The sequence below is a fragment of the Onychostoma macrolepis genome, chromosome 18 (genome assembly GCF_012432095.1).
Source record: "Onychostoma macrolepis isolate SWU-2019 chromosome 18, ASM1243209v1, whole genome shotgun sequence".
In the NCBI taxonomy this organism is placed as follows: domain Eukaryota; kingdom Metazoa; phylum Chordata; class Actinopteri; order Cypriniformes; family Cyprinidae; genus Onychostoma; species Onychostoma macrolepis.
In genome coordinates, this window is record NC_081172.1 from 14,225,380 (window position 1) to 14,249,634 (window position 24,255).

Below are 24,255 nucleotides of genomic sequence, written 5' to 3' on the forward strand. Positions count from 1 at the left end.
CAATGTTCTTACCACCTTTCTGGGCCTTAAACGTGTCAGAAAGCTCTTGGATTTCATCAAAAATATCTTATTTTGTGTTCCTAAGATGAACAAAGGTCTTACAGGTTTGGAACGACATGAGGGTGACTAATTAATGACAGCATTTTCATTTTTGCGTGAACTATCCCTTTTTGGAAACGTTAACAGGATGTCTTTAGAATAAATTTTTGTTAGCTGGGTATTCGTCTATCTGTCTGTCTACATCTATCTAGCTAACAGGGAATGTTCTCAGAATTTAGCAAATGTTATAGCATGTATAGATCTATCTATCTATCTATCTATCTAGAATAGTTATACTTTTTCCATTGTGCTGTATGTGTTCCTGGATTCAATTCAGTTCACTTAAACTCGGCGCACACCCATTTATTGCCTTTTTATAAGAAAAACCTATAGAAATGTGGTTGAAATTGCACTGAAATAAATGGACCTTCAGTAACCACCTTATTTTAATCTTTTTATTTTTGAAAATGAATTTCAAACAACCATACATGCACTATACAATGCACTTACTGATCGACGCTCTCTCAATACGTCTGCATTCGCGCAGCCAAATATTGCTGAAACAGGGTGATTCAGAAAGAGCTTAATCACCTAGAAAAGCACTGTTTCTTCCCAGCCAATCAGCTGCTGCACTTTTCCAGGCTTGAACTTATTGACATATCCATGTATCGATGGTCTAGTGAAAAGGCTCATATTTGTATGATAATGAATGTTTGAACTGTGTGTATAAAAGGTCAGGCATCACCTGCCACCCCTCTAAGTGTCTCAATAAGCACATTCCTATTAAAAAGGGGAAGGGTGATTGTGTTTGCCTACCGTGTATTAACCTTACAAGCTTGTGTGTTTGCATTATTCATATCAACCCACACTATCGTGGCTGCTCTCACCCCCAAGTTTGTTTTCCATTCTTGTCTCAAACATTCGCATTGACCTAGTTCTTTTCTAATATTCAAGAGGTCTTATTTGGTTAATTTCAAAAAGTAGTATGTAGCGTATCAAAATATATAGGGGAAGAAGTGCTTAGCGACCGCAAATAGGCCTGTTTGTGACTGTCTGATTAGTGTTAATATATAAATAACATCAAACTGGGATTCATTAAAATAATTTGAAACTGTGCTAAACAAGCTATGTCAGTGAGTGGGCCTCAGGGCACGTCAGCGCAACTCCGATCCGTACGCTGTCTCTGCCCACACACGCACACAAACACATGCATCCACACGAATGCCAGGGATAGAGCGCTGGACAGAGCTGCCTCAGGTAACTTGATGACTGTCAGGGGAGTGAAACCTTACACAAAGATCAATACGTTCTGAAATTAACCTGCAGATGCAGTTCTGGGCAGTAGGCGTGCATGCTAAGTCTGATTAGCATTAAGCAATGCTATTTATTTTGGTGCGTTAAAAATGTTAAACATATTAAAAAGTGAAACAGTAGGATAATATATGACAAGACTATAAGTGATGGATTGCAATTTGTGATGCAACATGCTATATGTTAAAGTGTTACGTTAGTGGTAATTCAGCTTTGCATTTGTTTTGATGGTTTGGTTCAAACCCAAGTTTGAGTACACCCACCTCCGACTGCCACCGCAGGTCTCTTTTCACATCGTCTTATTTGACTCTGAACAATCAACACACCACAGTGTGTACTAGTAATAACCGTTTACCAGTACACATAAGTGACTATTAAAAAAACACACACACACAAAAAAAAAAAACACTGGTTTCACAAATTTACATATCTGTGTAACCCCAGCTAACAAACGTTCTGACAAGGTTATCTTAAATTTATGAATAAACATTCGTCCAGTAATGTTTATAAAATGGTTGTATAGAATTATCTATCTATCTATCTATCTATCTATCTATCTATCTATCTATCTATCTATCTATCTATCTATCTATCTATCTATCTATCTATCTATCTATCTATCTATCGTTCTCTTGTTTTCTATCTATCTATCTATCTATCCATCTATCTATCTATCTATCTATCTATCTATCTATCTATCTATCTATCTATCTATCTATCTATCGTTCTATCGTTCTATCATTCTCTTGTTCAATCACTCAACTATTTATCGATAGTTCTATCAGTCATTCTGTTGTTCTATCTATCTATCTATCTATCTATCTATCTATCTATCTATCTATCTATCTATCTATCTATCTATCTATCTATCTATCTATCTATCTATCTATCTATCTATCTATCTACTCAAGTAGAGACAATTCTAGCTGTCCAAAATTCAAGTACAAATCAATTCTGTACATGAATGTTGTATTCTCAGCTTTGCCTCAACAGACGGTATAGCGAACATTACTGTAAATTTCTTTTACAGTCAATTTTCTCTTTCAACTACTGTCATAGCAGAGCAAAAGTTTGAAGCAAATAAACTCTGATGTCAAATGGACTCCATCAAAGAGTTCAAATCCTTCATCTGCTCAACTCAGAGCAATGCCAATAATGCCATCTGGTCTAATGAAGGGTCGCAAGAGCAATAACAGCGAAAACCATGCTTGTGCTGGGCATTATTAGTCTATCTACATGTGAAGTCATCGGCTGGCCAAACATTAAGATGTTGACATTGACTCTAACAGAACAGATCTATCCAAAATGTTCCAATTAACTCTACAACAGATTATATAGAACTACCAAGCGTGGGAATGCTGCACAGTCACCCATTTATTTTTCATTCTCTTTTCTCTTAACCAGAAGATAAAACTAGGAGAGGCCAGTTGAAATAAATAATCTTGTTTACTTGAAAAGGTTAAATAAGCAGTGGAGCGCTAATCCAGTTTGCATGGAGGAATGTTGAAAGAAAATAGCAATATTTCTGATGTGAGTTCCCACAGCTGAAGGACAGTGCGGCAGACATTTATTTTTGCATGGCTGGGGAAGGTCACCTCTTGTGATATTCTTATTTATTAATTTAATGCAGTAATAAATTTGTTTGAAATGGACGCTCTGGATGCTCGCTCAACTTGGGAGGTTACACAAAAATTTGATCCTCAACAGGATAAGATTTTTTTTTTTTTTTTGCTGCTCTGCAAGTAATTTATTTTCTTAACCTTGGGATGGAAAACATGAACAGCTCAAGGCATGGACATGCTCCAATTTGAATGCATTGTGTTATATTAAACTCATTTACCCTTTTCACCAATTTGCTGTATTTACACATCATTCTTCACAATGGAAGTATACCCTCAATATTACTCTAAGACTTGCATTGTTTATTCAGTAGGAGGGTTCACTGCACCAGCGGTCTCATGTTAGTCTAGTTCAGGGTGAAACGGCTTTATGATTCCATGTTTTTCACAAGCTCAAAAGTTTTTTTTTTTGTTTGTTTGTGTGTTTGTGAGCCATTGTGAGAGCCATCTCGGAGGAGAAAACCGAATGCAAAGTGTGACAATCAAACAAATTCAAAGGAAGGAGTGAAGCCGTGGTGACATGAAATGGCTTTTGACGCAGCACTTTTAAGAGTGCCGATAAGCATCCTCTTGTGTCTGTCAAATATATTCAAGCCCATGCATCCTCGCTTTTACTGAAGTGCAACCAGAGTTGGGGGAAATGAGTATGAAATGACCTTTTTGTGTGTCTGTGAATGTGTGCATATGTTTGAAGATGAGACAAGGTGCTTGCCTAATCCCAAGTTCCTTTGCGATTGGTGTTGCAAATGTCTCCATCTGGGCTAATCTTCTTTTTCTCATGCCTTGTGAGGCCTTCAGAGTTAACGTGACATTTCCAGAAAATTAGCCTTTCAAGTGACCTAAGTGGCTGTCTGTGTATTTAGAGATAGGGGGGACAGATAGCTTCTCCTTGTTTGTTTATTCAAGCCGCTTCTGGAAACCTTGAGGTTTGTGCTGTCTGCCACAATGCTCTCTATAAATTCATATTCTTTTTATGAATGTAGGACTCGCATTTGCCATGGGTGGTTGCACAAAATTGCACCCAGCTCACACCTCTTTTGAAGTACATACAAATTTAGTGGATAGTTAGAATGGTTTCAATTGTTTGGTGTGAATACGCAGTCAAAGAGTGCACGGTATCCTTCCTTATCCATGAACTCTTCTAAGGTGAAATACCAACACTAGCAGCCTAGATTTGAACTACTTATCATTCCCAGTGACAGAAATTTCTATATTTGTTGTCTACATTTTTAGAAGGCCATTGCTTTTCACATAATCTTGCCTCTCTGTGTACCCAATTATTTCAGAACAAAGCATGTACTTCAGAAAATAAGAAATTATTATTTTGGCACCATGCCATTTGATATATTATGAATTATGGTGTACAATAATTTTAGAATGTTAACTAAAAGTACCAAAAGTAGCTTAACTGTTTCCAATGATTAGCATGAAAAAAATGACATTACTTGACATTTTTGAAAAACTATATTTAAAATTAATAGATAGACAGACACACAGACAGATACAGTAGACAGACAGACAGACAGACAGATTTTAACACAAACAAATGACCTTAACGTGAGGTATGTCCGTCAGTTATACATAAATGGAATAGGTAAGATTTCTGCACTCCAAAAATAAATAAATAAATAAAACAGCATGGTTTAATATTAATTATTTATTTATTTATTATTAATTTTCACAGTTAATTTATTCAAACTGATTCAAACCAGAATAAAGTATAAACATTTAACAAATGGCTAGCTGTGGAATAAGCAATATTCAATTATATAAATGTACAAGTTTGAAAGAAATTAGGATTATGTACATGGGTACTACAGAAATATTACCTGTATCATTTATGTAAGTGTGCATCACATTAAGTTTATTAGTTTGTTAAAACTGTGTAATCCAAATATATGGTAATTTTATATGCAATTCAAGGACATATATTTATGCAAATAGTAAAACTATGCATAGCTAGTAGCTTCCCCTACTGCACCTAATTTCAAAAGTCAGAAAGTGAATCTAAAAATACAGTCCTGTAACTTTACACGTAAAGGTAGAGTTTAGCCTCCACCTTCAAACACAATTTTAAACATCACTGTTCTGTGGTGCAGGACCCCAGACACTTATCACAGCAGAGCGGGGGATGCGGCACATGGAAATGGGTTTAGATAGAAAATTAAGTTCAAAGGTCACATGGCCCGGTCTGAAGGGTAACAGCAGATGAAATGTGGCTATTTGTTTTAAGCCAAGACTGATTTCATCTGGCCTGGAAAAGGTCAATGTGACATGAAAAAGGGATTCGTTTTCATTGGTGCTAGCGTGGCTGCTTTGCTCTCTAGGCGCCTGTGTTTACTTGCGTATTTACACTTGGGCTTACTAACCATGTCATTATTCACTCGACAACAGCTTCTTCTTCAGGCTGCAAGCTACGGCCATCTGCTTCACGAGTAAACATGTTTGTACTTTTGTACAATGGCTCAAGCTCTTTGATCTTAATGCAGATCGCTGTCTGATGTACTTTTATTATTTCCATTGTTTTCTCTTTCAGGTGGTGGAAAGAAAATGCGACCCTATTCGCACATTCATTTTGAAATAGCCTTCATTCCCCTTTTTAAACCCGTGATATTCAGGTATTATTATTAGCAAACATTATTTAAAATGAAAATGGCATTGGATGCTCAACGTAGGTTGAGTTTACCCAAGGAAATATATATGCTGCGCAACCACAAAGGGGAAAATAAATAAGGGCAAGACAGGATCTCACACTGCTGTCTCGCCTTTAGGGGACCGAGAGTGTGGAGAGGACACTGGGGTCAGAGCAGTTTGATTTGTATCTGGGGTCCTGTGGGATGGAGGAATACACCAGACCGATGCAAGTGAGGTGCCTTATAGCAACCCCAATGCACCCAAACAATAAGCCAGGATGCTGCTAGATGAATGAAGCCTATGTTCGGCCATCACTTGCTGTAGGGTTTAGGTGCAATGGAAGCCTTTGAACATGGGCATTGCAAATGCTGGTCGAAATCAATAGCTGGGTTTCAAGAGAATTTGTGCGCACTCTAATGCAACTAAATTTACATACATAAACTGAATTTATTAGAATGAGACACACCACTTTGGGTATGTGATATGTATTACGACTATCTTAAAGGGATAGTTCATCATTTATTCACCCTCATGACGTTCCAAACCTGTATTACTGTGAAAACAAAAGAAGATATTTTGACGGACGAAACAAAACCATCTCTTTCATACCTTTTTATAATCTGAAGAAACTTCTTTGCCACAAAGAACCTTTTGTGAAACAGAAAGTTTCTACAGATGGTAAAGGTTCTTTATGGAACTATTTAGACAAAAAAGGTTCTTCTTTGGCATCGTGAAGCACCTTTATTTTTAAGAGTGAATGGTGTCAAAAATTCAGCTAGAATCACCTCAGTGTTGATTCAATTCAGTTCAATAACAGTATCAATGTTGCAAAATAGTCAATTATGAAACCAGTTTGATTCAGCTATAACATCTCTACTGAAGACAATAGTGTTATCATTCACCTCAGTTAAGTTTAAATTAATAGTTCACTCAAAAAAGAAAATTTGCTGAAAATTTACTCACCCCGATCCAAGGTTTAGATGAGTTTGTTTCATCACTTGAACATATTTGGAGAAATTTAGCATTACATGATTTTCTTACAAATAGGTCCTCTGCAGTGAATGGGTGCCATCAGAATGAGAATAAACAGCTGATAAAAACATAAGTAATCAAGTAAAAAAGTAACATTTTTTACTTGAAATTGTTGCTTCTGGGTAAATTCCTCTCTCCATAATATTGCTTTATCCAGTGAAATGTCATCTTGTCTGAATCTGGAGAGAAATATGCACAGATCAAGTGAAAACAGTCAGAAAAAGTTCTAAACATATATGTCAAGGTGATGGACTTTTTCACTGGAGGAACTATTGGTAACACTTTACAATAATGTCCATTAGTTAACATTAGTAAACATGAACTAAGAATGAACAATACTTCTACAGCATTTATTAATCTTAGTTAATGTTAATTTCAGCATTTACTAATGCATTATTAAAATTACATGTTGTGTTTGTTAAAGGAATAGTTCACCCAAAAATGAAAATGACCCCATAATTTACTCACCCCCAAGCCATCCTAGGTGTATATGACTTTCTTCTTTTGGACGAACACAGTTGGAGTTGTTTTAAAATTCCTGACTCTTCCAAGCTTGGTAATGGTGATGGATAGTGGCTATTATTTTGAAGCTCCAAAAAGCGAATAATTATGTCCATCGTAAAACTAACCCATACGACTCCGGGGGGGTTAACACATGTCTTCTGAAGCAGATTGATGGGTTTTTGTAACAAAAATATTTCTATTTTTAAAATTATAAACTCAAATCACTGACGTCCAGCAACGGCCGTATGCGCGTTCGCGAGAGAGTCGAGTTCCGGTGTCGTGAGAATTCGAGTCCCCCCTCGAAATTTCGAGTGATCCCATTGCCTAAATAAATACATAAAAGACATCAATGTAAAAACGTATAGCTTACTATATAGTGCATAATAGAACAAAATAGTGCATAATGAAACAAATTAAACGTATGCCGTAAGCTGCATTCGTAGCGTAAGCTCAAGTGAGAATAAACGAACGAGGATAGAGCAATACTAAATGCCGGTGACTAATTAAAAGTCGAAAACGAGAAGTCAAAAAAAAGCGTCAGAGAATTTCACTATAAGAACGAATGCGGCTTACGTCATACGTCGAGTCAGAGGTCAGCCAAGAAGCCGGAACTCGACTCTCTCGCGAACACGCATACGGCCATTGCCGGACGTCAGTAATTTGAGTTTATAATTTAAAAAATATATATATTTTTGTTACAAAAACCCATCGATCTGCTTCAGAAGATGTGTTAACCCCCCGGAGGCGTATGGGTTACTTTTACGATAGAAATATGCACTTTTTGGAGCTTCAAAATAATAGCCACTATCCATCACCATTACCAAGCTTGGAAGAGCCAGGATAAATTTTAAAACAACTCCGACTGTGTTCGTCTGAAAGAAGAAAGTCATATACACCTAGGATGGCTTGGGGGTGTGTAAATTATGGGGTAATTTTCATTTTTGGGTGAACTATTCCTTTAACATTAGTTAATGCACTGTAAACTAACATGAATAAACAATGAACAACTGTATTTTCATTAATATTATAAAAGATTAATAAATGCATTGTTCATTGTTTGTTCATGTTAGTTACAGTGGTGGAAAGAGTACTGAAAAAACATACTCAAGAAAAAGTACCATTACCTTCTAAAAAATGTAGTGTGAGTAGAGTAAAAGTACTTGTCCAAAAAACTACTTGAGTAAGAGTAAAAGAGTAGCCTATTTAAAAATACTCATGAGTATTGAGTACTGAGCTGTGGATTATACCCCCTCATAATAAACGCTGAACACATGCAATTTATACATTTAAAAAATTTTGTACATTCTGTAATTCACATTATCTTGTTTGTCATAAAGAATTAAGAATATCTATCATCCAGCAGTTTTAATTTTGACTGCCAACTCTTTAAAATACATCAAAACAGCATGGAATCAGTATTCAGTTGAAGAAAAGATGAAAGTTATTCTCAGTACAGTCATCCCCATTTAAATCATAAAGTTTGAAAAAATTGATTTAAAATCATTTGTAAGGCCACTGAGATAGCATGCTGTTGCTGCACATAAAATATTAATGTTTAGAACAGTGCAAATACAAACACCATAATAAACGGAGTTAAATTCAAATCAGGTGGGGATAATGAATGATAATTAACAAACGAGAACAGGAACTAAACCATATAAGGACAGACAGGAACTTCGGACGGGTAGACACGTGACAGTACCTGGACAGGGTGGGCGCCCTGGAAGCCGGTGCAGGACAGGGATACTGGGGAGGCATCCAGGGTGGAACAGGAGACACTTGGAGACCATGGCGGGTCTGGGGACTCCGGAGGCCATGGCGGATCCGGGGATTCGGGTGGCCATGGAGGATCCGGGAGCGTGGGTGACCATGGCGGAGTAGGGAGCTTGGGAGGCCATGGCGGATCCGGGGACTCGGGTGGCCATGGCAGAGCAGGGAGCTTGAAAGGTCCTGGAGGAGCAGGGAGCTTGTGAGGCCATGGTGGATCCAGGGACCTGGGTGGCCATGGTGGAGCAAGGAGCTTGGGTGACCATGGCGGAGTAGGGAGCTTGGGAGGCCATGGTGGATCCGGGGACTCGGGTGGCCATGGCGGAGCAGGGAGCTTGGGCGCCCAAGACAGAGCAGGATTCTCTGGGTTACGCTTTGGAAACGCGGATTCTTGGATGCGCTCTGGCAGCGCGGACTCTTGGGGGCGCTCTGGAAGCGTGGACTCTTGGGGGCGCTCTGGAAGCGTGGACTCTTGGGGGCGCTCCTATTATTATGGATTATGGGTATTTTGACAGACACTTACAAACACATAGCATTTTGCTTCGCAAGGCTGGAGTGTGTTGCTCACTTGTGGATTATTGTGATGTTTTTTATCAGCTGTTTAGACTTCCATTCAGATCCATCAACATCTTGGATGGCCTAAGGGTGAAAAAAAAATCAGCAATTCTTCATTTTTGGGTGAACTATTCCTCCCGGATTTGTTCTTACTGTAACTGATAGTGTCAGTGCAGTCAAAACAATAATATCAATAGTATCTTCTAAACTTCCAATCAAAGCAAGCCAAAGGCAACAGGAACCCAAGCTCCATCAGCTGACAGAGGTTAAGTAAATGACTTTCATTTTAGAGCGAAATATCTCTTTGAAAGAGACAAGCGTGCGTGCAAATATGCATTGTCACACCATGTATTTAATTTCAGTCGGCACTTGGCAGTATACTATAAATGTGATGCTTTTTCAAGACTTGATCAAATTACATTGAGAATGAGAGTGATTTTAATCCAGCCAATTAATGAATGTGGGAGAGGCTGGGGGTGGGGGCGCGTAGAGGTGCCCAGGCAACAGCAAAACTAGGCCAGGCTGGCAGAAGAGTGATTTGGCGCATTAGACTCCTGGTGGGATGTCTTCTCTGAAATATGCAGCCACACACCCTACCTTTTTGTGGATCAGGCATATATTAGCAGGTACAGTAATCAAAGGCAGTTTAGCCTCAGACCATCCCCCAACTCATACTTTTTACTCCACCCAATACATGCCTATAACCCGATGACGATAAATTTATTGGACACCCGTGTTGTGAAACAAGGGGAGTAATTAACAGCACAGACGGGAAACGTGCAATCACCTTGCAGGGCTTGAGCATCTGAGTATGTGGTCTCTTTCATTTTAATTAAAAGAACACCATGAGTACGCTACTGAAAAAGGTACAAAGAAAGGTCAGTGTCTCAGCAAAGTATACGGTTTACATGGGTCGTCCCACTGAGTTCTGAGCTCACTGATTCATCGTGCCCCTCCCACATCTTAATGAGTCAACACAGTAATGAAGAAAGTCCTCTTAATGTTGTCAAATGTCATTCAGGAGAATAATAGTGTTGTGGTGCAATGGTTAAAAAGTCATAAAACATTGTACAGCCCAGAAAAAAAATAAAAATAAAAAATCTAAATATTGATGTATATTACAGTATGTCCCACATAATGCTATTACAAATATTATGCAAAAGTGTACTGTGGTTCTTTGTGTGTTGCCTCCTCAAGGATATGATTTTTGTAGTCTTTTGTAATAGTTTGAGTCAATTGTTCTGAGCGGTAAAGGCCGCATCTCAGCATTGAGTCACTGTACAAACAACTCAAACGTGATACTTGGAAACCAAAAAAACTTGCAGGAACTGGAGGCTTTTTGTTATGAACAGTGGGCAGCTTGACTGCTCCGAACAAACCACATGCATTGACGCTTGAGGAGGCAACACACAATATTAAGAATCAAGCTGTTAAAAGCATTTTAACAGGATAATGTGTAAATTCTGTGATTATCTTGTGGAGTATATAAATCTATAAATGTCTTTGTCAAAAAAAAAGTAAAATAATATGCTTTTCTATGTATATATTGTCATTATTTATTATTACAGATTATTATAATATTATATTTCTATACCTATATTTATTATACACCAGGTCAAAAGTTAGATTTTTTTTTTTTATTCCTATGTTCACCAAGGCTGCATTTATTTAATTAAAATACAGTAAAACAGTAGTACTGTGAAAAATTATTACAATTAAAAAATGTTTTCTATTTTAATATATTTTAAAATGTAATTTATTCCTGTGATGACAAAGCTGTTTTTTTTTTTTTGTTTTGTTTTTTGCAACCATTACTCCAGTCTTCAGGGTCACATTATCCTTCAGAAAACATTCTAATATTCTGATTTGGTGCTCAATTATTATTATTAATAATGCTTCTAATTATTATTAATGATGAAAACAGTTTTGCTGCTAAATATTTTTGTAGAAATTATGATACTTTTTTCAGAATTCTTTGACAAAATAGATATCTGTTATAACATTATAAATGCATTTACTGTCATTTAAATCAATTTACAGTATCCTTGCTAAATAAAAGTATTTAAAAAAATCTTACTTTACACTAACAACTTTGAAATGGTAGTGCACACTCCCAGTATATATAATACATATAACAATACAATAATTTAAATAATTAATTTTGTCCATTACATTCAGATATACAACATGCACATCGTCCACTAAGATCACACAGATGTTAAAAGGGGTTTTCGCAGTTCAGCAGTGTTTATAGCATCTCATCCTCATATTCTCTCACCTTCTCTGCGAACAAGGTCATTACAATCCCAATATAATGGCACGAGGTAATCAGAGGCCGTTGATGAAGAAAGCAACGGTAATAATATTTTATGTTTCTCTTTGCTTGCGTGTTAGAGTCATTAGCTTCATGTTGACATCATTCCATCAGGACCTATTGAAAGCTGGTTGGAAAATCAATAGAAATAAGATTAGCTGGTCGAGGTGGGGTTATGAGGTTAGTGGGCAATATGCAAGGTTCACAGAGCAACACCTGTGCTTTTTTTGAACTTCAAAACACAGAGACAGAGATGGTGGGGTGTAAACACAGTTGAGTGCTGGTAGTACATGCTGGATTACATCAGTGAAGCTGACAGGCCTTAACCATGACCAATAACCATTAGGATTTAGGCTGTGATGTAGCCGGTACATAGTGACCCTTAAAGTCCCATTACAGACACATTTTTTAATTTTTCTTTTTTTTTTTTGCCATGAATATGGATATTATAGAGTAGATTTTAAAATCATTGAATCTTTTATCTACAGTAAGTGACAGATCTATGATAATTTGTTGTTTAAACAGAGACTTGCTCAAAAGATCATATAAATCCATTCATAACAAGCTTTTATGGAGAAATGAGGTATATAAAAAATGCATGCCAGGCCTGTTCAAGAACAAAACTCTTTAAACATAAATAAAATTCACATAAACTCATGCACAAAGAAAGACCCTGATTGCTTAAGCCTCTTTCTTGCAGACAAACACACACACACACACACACACACATACACACACAGGATAAAGTAATTGATTTTGAGGAAGGTCTGCTTATTTCCCATCTCCTGAAGTGCCACTTGAATTTTCTGTTGGGCATAACTACATTAGGGGTCAGAGGAGGGATGGGTAATGGTGATCTCCTCATCACTTCATTCTGCAGCCAAGAGTCTTTTCATTAAGTGTTTCTGGTAGTTAGCAGTGACTTTAAAGCTGCAAAATGGAATTACTTCGTCCCTCGTTCTTTTAAGCAGAGCAAATGGATAATTTTAATGTGATGAAATAAAAAGAAAAGATCCTAATGGTAATAAGAAATGCTGGGATACGGAGATTTGATCAATTTAACCGCCAATTTAGATGGACATTAACAAAGCAAGCATGGGTGACCCAAGCTGACCTTTGAAATGTGTCTAGCTTTATCAGTGACGACAAAAACTGAATTTAGCGCTGCTTCGCATTTTGAAGTACCGACCAAAGTTTTTCAAAGAATACAGAGGCACAGTGAGCTTAGCATGGGATATTTATTTATTTAATTTTCCTTTTCAGCTTAATGCAGCTAGTTTTGTCCTGTTTATACATTCTCTCGCTCTCTTTTTTTATGACAGGCTTTAACAGTGTGAGCGTTTCACTCACATTTGCCACTAAAAATAAATGTCTTCAAATGTATTTAGAAGCACATGTGTGAATAAAAAAAGTCCTTGCATGTTCATAAAATGTAAAAATATTTAATAATGATCATATTAAGAGTTTAAAGTTAGTGAATGGAAAAACAGGAATCACAATACTTCAAAAGGCTATGGTTTCATTAAATAAATATAAGTGCTGCACAGTTCGAAGAAACTCAGTTATCAATAATAAAATCAATGAGCGATCAATGAATACAATGCGATTATGCAAATAGATTCGACTTACAATCTACTGTTGATGGATTATGACAATGTTTATGTTGTAATATGTTGTAAATGGTTGGTGGTTAGCTCTCCCTTCTTTTTGAATAAGCACTGAGCAGCCGGCAATAGTAAAGCATAGACATTTCAAAATAAGAGTCCAATGTATTTCATGCTTTTTTTATAATTCCACATCATTCATATTTTTTTATTTTGTATTTTTTACCTGGTTATTATTGGTATTTTGATTACACAATAAACTGTATCCAACATTTAATTCAAAAAAGTAAATCCTTTTAACTTCTGTCACAGGAGAGAATAATAATCATATAGGCACAACAATATATTATATATATTTAAACACAGTTTGAAGCAGAACTATTTAAATACCTAGTGTACTTATTAAGGGAAAACTTTATTAAGGAAATTATACATTTTCATTGCGTCGTTTAAAATTTTTAACTTCGAATCGCGTGTGCTCCTTGACAAAAACATAAGCATCAAACCCTGTACGACTGTTTTACTGTTCGAAGTAACCGGATGAATCGCCAGACAGAAAGGTGGACCTACCTATTTTTGTGTGTAATTGGCCATATTGTCTTCGGAGTTAATTGGTTTCTCAGAGTCCAGGTAGTTACTAAATGTTTTGGCAGCATTAGAACCTCAGCACTTTTCCATTAATGGCGCGTGAAATGAAATGTTTGATACTGCAAATAAAATCAGTGATATTCAAGGATGTTATGGTAGGTAATGCGTTGAAACAGCCATTTAATGGGTCCTGGAAGATTGGGGTAGTGTCAGCTGGAACCGCCAGGCCCTCTCCTGACATTGCTAGTTGCCTCTTCATTCTCTTAACGACTGTCTGCTCTGATTACACAGCCATCCGCAAGCTTAAAAACTACAGAGACATGCTCTATTAGTAGTCCAATTAGAGTCATTAGCATATTCAGCCTTCATTCTGCCCCGGTGATTGTGTGACACTACGCAAGGAGCTGTGAGAAATCCAAGCCGCTGTAATGACCAGCTTAAAAGATTCATCCCTTCAGCTCCCGTGGCCACGTTTATCAACTTCAGCAAAACATTTATTTTGACCAAATTCACTGGTAATATATTTAAAAGCATCTCTGATATCCCTCCAAGTGACCTTGTTTTTAAAATTAGGATCTTTTTGGTGCTGGTTCACGCATTCTGAACAACAGCTGCCTCCCGATTGGTCTCTACCTGTGAATCATACGTGCGATATCACATTTCTCGATGTGTGTGCGTGTATATATAGTGATGCTCAATTGTCTCTCGTACAATGACGCCCACCACTGTTACATAACCCGTAACACATCAGCCAACTCTCTTGTTATTTTGCATCCATAGTGTGCATCTAGTAATTGTCCATTTTCCTCATGTGTGAAACTTTATTTCACATTAGCTGGTGACAGTTTTGACATTGATAAATTGCATTGGTGGTGCCAGGCTGTGTGTGGGGGGGATGACTGACAGGTTTTAATGAGAGCAGCAGTGTGACAGTGTCAGGTGCTGATGGAAATGAGGCCTAGTTTTACCTTTGCAAAGGTTATGTCCTTTTTTCTTAACAACGCAGTTAACTGTTGATGATAAGAGCTCACCTGACAATCATATCTGCTTAATTGATTTTTTCCTTTTTTTGAACTAGTTTGAATTTACACATCACATATTTTGCTTTCAACAGTCATATCTCCTTTGCAGTGACTGCAAGAAAGAGGGGCCACATCGTGCGAATAAAAATCCTTTTTTTCTTCTTCATTTTTATCTTTTCACATCGTACAGTGTGTTAACAAGGAGATGAGGAAATGCAGTCAGCTCTAAGTAACACTAAAGTGCCACTGTTGTGACACTAAAAGGCTAAGACAGTAATATATGGCTTCTTTTCTCTCTTTTTACAGTGATCTGGTTGTGACAAGGCATGACAATTACCCCTCTCTCAAGCGATAATCTAATTATATCAAACATAGGCACTCAATCAAATTATTGTGCTCTGTGGCTACATAACACAGCAACATTAATGCAATTTGTGGGGAGCTGGGATGACTAAAGCAGTATGTATTAACAAAACGTAATGGGACTCCCATAGGTAAATGAATATGCTAACAAGCGGCGAGGTTGCTGCTAAATCTAATATATTTGAGCTATTCAATTCCAAACCATCCCTTGTAAATCAATTGACTATGATAGCTGATGCATCTATCAATTATCGATGAGAAAAACGGATAAGCAAATATGAAAAACGTCTGTGTAACATACATATTCACATTTACATATCCATCTTACTTATTCAATAAATTATTGTATAGTAAAAATGCATAATATTTTATATAAATTGATATATAATAATATAAATATAATTATATTAGTGCTGTCAAACAATTAATCGCGATTAATCACATCCATAATATAAGCTTTTGCTTACATATGTGAATACTGTGAAAATGTATTATGTATATATAAATACAAACACATGCATGTATATATTTAAGAAAAATATGTTATGTTTATATATTAAATATATTTATGTAAAATATAAGAATATGAATATATAAATGTATAAACATGTACATACATATATAATGTAAACAAAAACTTTTATTTTGGATGCGATTAATCGTTTGACAGCACTGAATTATATAAATATTTTAAAGATAATTATATTAATACATTTAAATAATTTTAACACACACACACACACACACTTTTTATTAATACAACTGATCAATAAAAATGAAAATAAAATATACAACATTATTGAAAATATAGCATTAGTACAGCTTATTGTCTTAAATATGGTCTCAGTCATGGTTTTTATTTCCACAGTCCACTGTAAGGAAGCCAACACATTCGAGTAATATATGATTTTTCCCATTAGGCCATTTTAGATGATTTAATAGTAAAAATAGTGCTCAGTACATGACTTGGTTATTGATACAAATGGGCGTCCCCAAGGATAAATATATCTCCTATAAAATCCGCAGTAATTGTACGCATATTCTCAGGGTTAAAATATGTTTTTAAGCGAACACATATTTTACCAAATCACACTCTTTTCGGAGAGGTTTGAACTGTTGAACCTGCAACATAAACGCTGGCGCAAATTATTATAAAGCACTAATATCAAAGAATAGCCTGGTGGGCCAAGGTTATCCTTCCATATTGCAACCATGGATCATAGTGAAGATGTCTTCCAGTGTGGCTTGATGGCCTGATGAGGGCTTAGAATAATAGAATATGTCAAGCGGGTTGAAGTATACAATGCTTTGAAATTGAATGTCTGGACATGTCCTGCACCCTCACACATGTTTCATCGTGTGATATGCAATATCAAAAGCATTACATTTGCCTTGACTTGGTGTGAAAAAAATGCTGGCTTTGCAGAAACTTTCCTCCTAAATTGGTCATAGATGTCCATTCACAGAAGTCAACCTCATAGAAAACCTCAAGGGCGAGACCTGTAGTTGTGATGTATTTCCATTCTGTCTCTTGTTTATGTGAGAGCTGTATCATCACAGGTACTCCTTCTGTTCTGTAGTGTGATTTGTGGAAGCAGAGGGAAAAAAATACCATTTGTGGTGGAAAGGTTTTAGGCTTCCTGGTTTTAAAGGGATAGGCACTCTTTAAATATACTAGGCACCATATAATGACTCATCTGCAGAGGTGGGTAGAGTACCCAGAAATATTTACTCAAGTAAAAGTAAAAGTAATAGTCTGAATAGTTACTTGAGTAAGAGTAAAAAATATCGGATAAAAAAAAAACTACTCAAGTAGTTAGTTACTAGTTACTTTGGATCATATACTATATCTATCTATTTTTATTAAATAGATAAAATGTATGTAATGTGTGTGTGTGTGTGTGTACATATATATATATATATATATATGTACACACACACACACACACATACAGCTGTTCAAAAGATTTGTAATGTTTTTTTAATATAATTTATTTCAGTAATGCGAATCAGAATTTCATTAGCCTTTACGCCAGTCTTAAGTGTCACATAATCCTTCAGAAATCATTCCAATACGTTGATTTATTATCAATGCTGTGCTTTTTAGCTTTATGTTCATCAAAGAATCCTGAACAAAATGTCACAGGTTCCAAAAAATATTAAGCAGCAAAACTGTTTCCAACACTGGTAATAAATCAATATATTAGAATGATTTCTGAAGGATCATATGACTCTGAAAACTGGAGTAACAGCTGATACAAATTCTGATCTGCATCACTGAATTAAATTATATTTTAAAGTATATTAATTTTGTATTATATATGTATATATATATGACACGGAGAAGAGTGAAAACTCCTCACATGACCGCTACTGAACATCTGAACATAACGAAACAAATGCACATTGACGGATCTTCTTCCGTCTGTTTTGCAAAATGTAAACAAATGTATATTGTGAAAATAGGCATTCCTCCTGGTCTGGAACAGGTTGCGCGCTTCTGCGCAGAGCTACAGTAACACGGGTTTGGCGGGTGTTCATTTCATACTCTGTGACAGCTTATTTAATGTATAAATTATACATCGTATTTAATGTATAAGGTACATGCACAACAAACAGGTCATAGTGGTATCGTGTACTGTAATCGAATGTAGCCTATCTAGCCTACCTGTGGAACCGTAGACAGCACACGCGGTGTTCATCTAATAAAGATATGCATAGCTAGCAAACAGATTTGCTTTCAATTGGCTGTAGATCCAAAGCCACGTCTTCAACGCTCTTGATGTTCTTAAACTTTCTGCTACAACTCTGAGTGAGAACCGCTTCAGACGACTCAGCGCGTGCGGCAGGGAACTGAACGAATCATTCAAACTGATTCGCGAACCAATTCACTGGTTTGCCAACTGGTTTGATCAAGCCTTTGAACAGAATTGACTCAAAAGAATGAATCATTCACGAATGGGCATCACTCAGTGCCCAGAGAAAAGTAGACGGCACGTTTGGAATAAATTTAAGCATTTTTAACTTGTATTGCATTAAGATAAAGTAACGAGAGGAGCGTCGCCCACAGTAACGAAGTAAAAGTACAGTTTTTTTCACTAGAAATGTACTTGAGTATCTTTAAATATACTCTAAAAGTATTAGTTACCCCAAAAAAATTTACTCAAGTAATTGTAACGAAGTAAATGTAACTCGTTATTACCCACCATCTGCCATATTCTAAGTCTTCTGAAGCTATACAATAGCTTTATGTGAAGAACAGACTGAATTTGAAGTCATTATTTCCTGATAATCTTCCAATCCAGTGAGATGGTAACAGCTGTAATCAAGTTATTGAGGATTGAACTCGAGAGCCGAATCAGTTTAATTTGAGAATGAATCACTCACACTGGTTGCTGAACCAAATCCACAGATTCATTGAGAAGATTCAACTCGAATGATTTCATGATTGTGCTGCTTCTCTCATAGTGCAGATAGAAAGATTTTAGGGAATAAAGCCTTTAATTTTAGTGTGTTCCTTGCACAAAACGTTCATCTAGGACTGCAGAAGACTTGCAATTATAGCATATGAGTCATATGAGTCGTATGTACAGTATGTACCACCTTGATACACCTCTTTTACATTCTCTTTAAAGCTTAAATGCTTCAGTTCTCATTCATCGTACATTAACATTTAAAAAAAAAAATCGAAGTTATAAATAGAAAAATAGGGAGTACATTTTACAAGAAGACACTATTTCAGTCTTATGTTTAATTCAGTCTGTTACTTGTCATTTCTTTGTAATTATTTATGACATTTGCTTATTTGTGACTCTACACCAAATTATAAATTTTATTTTTATTTTTTTGTACACACACACAGGTTTGTTTTAACTTTCTGTAAAAATATGAAGCAACGCAACTGTTTTCAACAATGCTACAATGCTGAAAATTCATCTGTTAACTCAGTAATGAAATCATTTTATACATTATTTTAAAATATTTTAAAATATTAAAATGAAAAACAAATAAATAAAACAATAGTACTGTTTTCACTGTATTTTTTTAATTTATTTTTTTATCATTTATTCACCTTCGTGCCATTTTAATCCTGTATATACCTAAATGTACAAAGACAAGTTTCAATGAAAAATCATAAATGGAAATGCAAATTAGATAAGGCTCCTGAACCAAAAAGGTACTGAAATTGAAATTTAAGCTAGTGTTTTTTTGTTTTGTTTTTTTAACTGCTATCACATACTAGTTTACACTGCTATTCCACTTACTGTATGTCATGTGTTATGGATAGCATGTCAACGGGGCTTTGAAAAAGCCCCTGTCATTTAACCTATGGTAAATCTCTGAGCAATAGCCCTCCATGCTATTTCCCTCCCATCTTATGACTATATAAAGCCCTCATATTAAAGGCACCACAAGGTCTAACATTAATTTGGTTTATGTTTGACAAGAAAAAGCTCTCCTGCCTACGAGGGCACACTCTAAGACCTTTTCACTTCCCTGGATTTGTCAGTCATTTATGATTGAGCTGCTCCATGATTTGACAGAATAAAAGAATGTCTATATTTGATTGTTTACCCCTCTCTATAAAACGGTGTGGGAAACATTAAATAAGGCGCGAACATTATTTGCCACACATCATTCCCGCTTTATGGTAATGATATTTTTAGAATATGTTTTTAGGTATTTCCAATAGTTTAATAATAGATTACACTTATGTATTATTTATAAGTGACCTTCAGAATAATAATAATAAAAAAATAAATAAATCTTTCAAAATACCAGTTATAAACAGCCTCTCAAAAAATGCATACATGCACATTATCATCCTTATAAGAGAGACTTTCACGACTAGATTGTCTAATGCCTGATGATCTAGCAGGCTTTGCTTTCTGACTACATACAGCGATATTGTATTTATACATATACTGTCATTTACATAGCCACAGTGAAAAGACAATCCACAGAGACAGCGGAATATAGTGTATTATCATTTGGGGCATTTGTTGGATTCTTGTTTGTGTGTATTGTGCTTACTGTTGTGCTTACATGTATTTGCCCCCTGTATTTCTGTAAGATTGAAGCAGGAATTGTTCTATCCTGAAAAGATTACATGTCTCCCTCTTGTATTAGCTAGTAAACATGCAGGCGGTGATGCCGCAATGAGTCTGTTCTTTGTGATAAATATTCACTTGCTGATGACTGGCTCAGATAACCGATGTGTCTCCTGAGGTTATCTGCTGGGCTGTCACATTAGGATATTTTTATCACTATTTATCTTTTATCAGTTTGGCTAGTGGCTACCTATAGAAATCACAGAAAGAACAGGATTTTTTCCCCCCCGGAGTTAAGCTGTAGCGGAGGGAATCCATGCGACTTGACATAACCTTTGAGTATCTCAGTGAAATGATTACGCATTGCATTTCCCCAAGCCGCGTATTGGATAAATGTTAATAGTGAATTTTGAGAGCGGAGTAAATATAGTAATGAAAGCTCTCCATCAAAGCATGTCCGCTATTGTTTGGTTGTATTAAGGAAATGTCAATGGCACCAACGTAAAACCCCTTAATAATGTCAATATTCATCTACACATAGTCCTGTAAACAACAAACAGGTCACAGCATTTTCATTTTGCAGGGGGTTAAATGAAAATTACCCACAAGCCGTCTAGGAATCTAGGAAAACCTGTCTCTGTGGATTATCCGTAATGGAGAATAAGTGGATGAAGAACACATTCAGATATCAAAAAAAGTCTTTGTCATCACCCACACACGGGTTATACAATAAAGCCCTAATTAATGAAACACTCTAGTTGAATTTAAAGCGTCTCATCCGGTGGGTTTGTGGGCAACATCGCAGATTTATTCTCTCCTCCATCCCTCTTTGGCAATTAGGCCTGTGAAGGTGGGACCCCCTTTGAAAGAGGCTTTTAGATTAATCATATTATCTGTTGCTTCTGAAACACGAAGCCTTCTTGACCTCCCCTTCCATAAGAATCCATTATCTTAAACTATCACCGTAATCCTGGCTTTAGGAGGGGGAGCGAGGGAAGGTAGAATCAAGCCTAATAGATAGCAAATAAGATTAATCTATGATCTAAGTGCCGATTACACTTGGACCTGCCCTTGAACACTCAGGTGTAACCTTGAGATCTGCATCCATCGAGGGCCAGCAATTGGATTGAAAGTCCCCGAAGGGCCGCACGAAGGGGGAGAGGGCCTTTGGCAGGACCTTACCCCAGAGAGATCAAAGGCCAAGCAGCTTAACCCCCACAAAACCTAAAGGTGTTAAACATCTTCAACTAATGGCAAAACACAGCTCCGTCCGAGATAAGTTCACCTCCCCCCTAATGTTTCTTCTCTCTATATTGCTATTATAGAAATAAGCATAATCACACACACCGCATACAACTAAATATTTTGACAGCTAATAATTACAGGTACAAAAGGGTATTGACCAAACCAAACTGATCTGCTCACATTAGAAAGCTGTCAATTCACAAGTATTATTCATATGAACACCAGCGCACGACTGCAGGTCAGTGGTTAAAACACAAAAAATAACTAATACAAATATTAACATAACATAACATATTCTATGCCATTATTTATTTAAAAATAAATGTATTTCATACTAAGCAAACTTCAAATCAATTAACATATTTATTAAAATATCACTTAAGACTTACTGATGTAAAATTATAATTCAACTTTATTTGGAATATTTCTTTATTGCACAATGCACATATCACTATTAATAAGAATCGCATGATCTCTATATAATATCAGTCTTTAAATGCATGGTATTTAAAGTGTACCTGCAGTATACTTGCAATAGTTCCACTTCAGCACTACTTCTGCACAATTAAAGCACAAAATTAGTTATTTCACTTTAGCAGACTTTAAGTATACCAGTTTAATATACCAAATAAACTTATTTAAAGTATACTTACCCAAAATAAATGTATTTCAAATACATTTTAGTATATATATATATATATATATATATATATATATATATATATATATTTTTTTTTTTCACTAGGATGAACAGTTAAAACAAATAAAAAATTAACTACTAAAAATATAATATAATATATTGGCAGCCCTAATTTATATTTTGCATAATTGGCTTACTTTAAATGATAAAGCTCAGCTCCACATTTTGGCTTCCAGTCTGACACTAAATAATTGTCCCGAAATTGTCTCTGTGTTTAACATATGGAGATCGATAGTTAGTGGGTGTCTCTCATTCAAAGTTCAAATCTTCCCTTCTCTTGAATCCTTCAATGCACCCAGACCTTCGGATCGATGCTCTCTTCAGTTTGACTCTGAAGCTGACTATTTGATTAATCTGCTTGGGTAGTCGGCAAGGAGGGCCGCCACACCACGGCAGACAGTTTCATGCCATTAGGATGGCTGGAGTAATGAAATTTCATTTAATTTGTCAGGAAGACAGTGCTAATGTTAAAAAGCTTTTGGATAATAAAAAAGTCGGGGCGAGATCTGAGGGAAAGCTTTAAGTAATTACTCCAAGTGTCTCAGGTCCAGGCGTTAGAATATTTACATTACTGTCATGGAGGTCTTAAGAGTAATTAAATTAGTGCGGCGCTTAAGTTCTTTATTTCACAGGTTTTCTCCCCTCTCTTGAATGTATATTAACTGTGCTCACTTTGACTAACATACAGAGACAAAGGCTTTGTCTCCATGTGATAAATTTCGTTGGCATAGAGTGTTACTTAAATGGAAGGGCCGTTCATTGCGCTTCCAGTGTGCAAATGACTGACATAGCGGCTAGCTGTTAAATGAACCATTCTAAAATATTAGTCTTTCTTAAATACAAAAGTTGAAGCTATTTTGCAGTTATTTACACACGTAGCACGCCGTATTCTTCATAAGTATATATGTATGGCAGATTATTATTTTATTCCACTTTCAAAAAGGATTTAACGGGTAAAGTATCAATTACATTCTGCTTGTGATAAATACAGCGACAACATATGGCTCTGTACAGAGTTTACACCTCATAATAGAAGCTCTCGGGCTGTTAAAGAGGTCTTGGGAACAAAATAACGATAAATCGGAGGATTGGTGCATAAAACCTGACATCTCTATCAGGGTATATCAGCATCCTTCCCCACTCCATACTGGCCTCTCAAAGATAGATGAGTGAAATGGCCTGGAAATGTATCTGACCGCTGGCTTACTCTAATGAATAACCTCCACTTTAGGTCTTGCAATGTAAGCAGAAAGTCCACCTCACAAGCGCTCTGAGGCCCTGTCATGAATCTAACCCGACAGCCGACATAATATCAGGGCGACAACACTTGTATGACTTCCATTTTCTTTGCTTTCTATTGATTTTCACTTAATAACTGGGGGGAAATACTAAACGTCTGTGCTGAGTACCTAATAAATCCTGTCTGAGCTTTTTTATTGAGGAGAATTTAATAAAAGCAGCAGGCAAGGCATGGGGATTTGTCTCTGGCTTGAGAGGACAAAAAAAAAAAGAACAGGGAAAGATAGGAGAGGAGAGGAGTGGTTAAAGGAACGAGGTGTGGAAACCGTGAGACCACATCCTCATTAACTCACTTTGTATCACTGAGAGATCTTAAGTGCTGTATAGCACAATTTGCCAAAGGTCAAACGACCTCTCTCTTGGCACGTGTTTGATATTATCTCGGGAAGGTACACATGCTGTTCACAACAAACACAGCGTATTAAGCTAACCTTGTCATCAAACTGCGCGATGTTATAATACAGCAGTACACAGTTAAAAAGAAAGAAAAGAAAAAAGATTATTGGAGTATGCTTTTTAGTAAATCCTTTTTCAGTTTTTAATGGTTTGTGAAATGGACTAGCATTCAAAATTGTTTCTACGTCAAATACAGTATTAAAAAAGATCTT